The sequence below is a fragment of the Physeter macrocephalus genome, chromosome 6, assembly GCF_002837175.3.
Source record: "Physeter macrocephalus isolate SW-GA chromosome 6, ASM283717v5, whole genome shotgun sequence".
NCBI lineage: Eukaryota > Metazoa > Chordata > Mammalia > Artiodactyla > Physeteridae > Physeter > Physeter macrocephalus.
This window is the reverse complement of record NC_041219.1, coordinates 61,073,914-61,076,672: the sequence shown is the minus strand read 5'-3', so window position 1 is coordinate 61,076,672 and position 2,759 is coordinate 61,073,914. Positions and strand designations below refer to the sequence as shown.

Here is a 2,759-nt window from a genome sequence, read left to right as displayed (position 1 = left end):
GGGCCCAGCCGCCCCGCGGCATGTGGGATCCTCCCGGACCGGGGTACGAACCCGCGTCCCCTGCATCGGCAGGCGGACCCTCAACCACTTCGCCACCAGGGAAGCCCCAATATTTACCTCTTTTAAGGCATCACTTTTTGGCCAGAGACCTAGAAATCATCCTCAGTTCCTGCTCTTCCCTCACTCCTCAAGCCAAGTCCTGTCAGTTTTTCTTTCCCAAATAGCTGTTGGCTTTGCCCTCTGACAATTTCTTTTTTGAATGGAATCTTTAATCCATTTATATATTAATGTTGTTATTTACTTGAGTGTAGTCATGTCTGTCATTTTGTTTTCCTTACGTCTTGTTTTTCTTGTTACTTTGCCTCAACTTAACTGCCTCCGTTTTTATTAAGATGTTTTCTAATCATTTTAATTCCTTTGTTGAATTCTTAACTATAATTTTTTAGGTATTTTCTTAGTATTTGTTGTAGGGATTATAATATCTATTTTAATCACAATGGACTTCAGATTAATGCTAATTTAATTCCAATAAAATACGGAAACTTTGCTCCAGTATTGATCTATGTTTTTCCTTGTCCGTTTTGCTACTGTTGTCATATATTATGTTTCTGTATGTTATAAAACACTAATGCTTAACTGTGTCACAATAATCGCTTTAAGCAGTCTTTTTTTTTTTTTTTTTTTTTTCTTTTTTTTTGCTGCGTTGGGTCTTCGTTGCTGGGGCATGGGCTTTCTCTAGTTGTGGCCAGCAGGGGCTACTCTTGGTTGTGGTGCACGGGCTTCTCATTGTGGTGGCTTCTCTTGTTGTGGAGCACGGGCTCAAGGCATGTGAGCTTCAATACTCGCGGCACACGGGCTCAGTAGTTGTGGCTCACGGGCTCTAGAGTGCAGGCGCAGTAGTTAGTTGTGGCGCACGGGCTTAGTTGCTCTGTGGCATGTGGGATCTTCCCAGACCAGGGCTCGAACCCCTGTCCCCTGCATTGGCAGGTGGATTCATAACCACTGCGCCACCAGGGAAGTTCCTTTTTTAGTCTTTAGTAAGGTTATTTTGTATATAAGACACTTTGGGAACTGGGACGTCTTGCATTTTTTAAAGACGCTAAAGGAATAACAGAAAAAATGTATAAGCCTTTTACATTAACCTGCATATTACCATTTCTGGTACTCTTGATTTCTTCTTGTGACTTTAGTTTGTGCTGTAACTTGCCTCAATTTTGCTTCCCTTTTCCCTTCTTAATGCTACTATTTCCATATATATAGCACCTTTGTATGTTAAAAGCCCAATAAAACAAGTTTATAATTACTTTTTGTGCAGTTGTCTTTTTAATCCATTAAGAGAAGAAAAGGGAAAAATATATTTGTACTGTCTTTTATAATTACCTACATAATTATCTGTATGAGTACTGTTTGCTTCTTCATGTGGCTTTGAGTTAACATCTAGGTCACTTCTTTTTTGCCTGAAGAGTATCATTGGTATCTCTTAAGACAGATCTACATGCCACAAATTCCCTCACTTTGTTTATCTGGGAATGTCTTTATTTCACCTTAATTTTGGAAAGATAGTTTTGCCGTATGTAGGATTCTTGGTTGACATTTTAATTTCTTTTAGCACTCTTAGTGTGTCATCCTACTGCTTTCTGCCCTCCATTGTTCTGATAATAAATCAGCTCTTAGTTATATTGTGGTTTCTTTGCAAGTGATGAGTTGTTTTTCTTAGTGCTCTCGATTTCTTTGTCTTTCAACAGTTTAACTGATGTGTATAGTTGTATATCTCTGTGTTTATCATACTTGGAATTTATTAAACCTCATGGATGTATGGGCTGTATTTTAAAAATCAAATTAGGGAAGTTTTTGGTCATGATTTATTTGATTAGTACATTTCTATTATAGAATTTGACATGCTGTCAAATTTTGCCAGGTTTCCCAATAATGTCTTTGTAGCATATTCCCCAACTGATCAGTACAGAATCATACACTTTATATAGTTACTGTGTCTCTCTTTGTTTATTTATTTTTCTTTATTTTTTTTTGGCTGCGTTGGGTCTTAGTTGCAGCATGCGGAATCTTTTTTGGAGGCATGCGGGATTTTTTTCGTTACTGCGTGGTCTGCTGGAGCTTCTCTCTAGTTGTGGCTTGTGGGTTTTCTTTAGTTGTGTTTGGCTGCGTTGGGTCTTAGTTGCAGCATGCGGAATCTTTTTTGGAGGCATGCGGGATTTTTTTCGTTACTGCGTGGTCTGCTGGAGCTTCTCTCTAGTTGTGGCTTGTGGGTTTTCTTTTCTCTAGTTGTGGCACGTGGGCTCTGTAGTTTGTGGCATGTGGGCTTAGTTGCCCTGCGGCATGTGGAATCTTAGTTCCCCGACCAGGGATCGAACCCACGTCCCCTGCATTGGAGGTGGATTCTTTACCACTGAACCACCAGGGAAGTCCCATACTGTCTTTTTATTTTCCTCCTACCTAGCTTAGTTCATCTGCCTTCTTTGGCTTTTATGACATTGATATTTTCAAAGGCAGTTGTTTTGTAGAATGTTCTTTAATTTGGTACTCTCTCTTTCCTTAATAATTTTATTCAGGTTATGCATTTTGGGGCAGAAATAATATGTAAGAGAATATACATAAAAGAGATGGTATGGGGGCTTCCCTGGTGGCACAGTGGTTGAGAGTCCGCCTGCCGATGCAGGGGACGCGGGTTCTTGCCCCGGTCTGGGAAAATCCCACATGCTGCGGAGCGGCTGGGCCCATGAGCCATGCCCGCTGAGCCT

At 40.6% G+C, this 2,759-nt stretch overlaps 1 protein-coding gene across 6 annotated transcripts in view; it reads left to right on the top strand.

Annotated features, from left to right (window-relative positions):
• LRP6 (LDL receptor related protein 6) overlaps positions 1 to 2,759 on the top strand; it is a 189,390-nt gene that overhangs the window by 74,803 nt on the left and 111,828 nt on the right. The window lies entirely within an intron of this gene.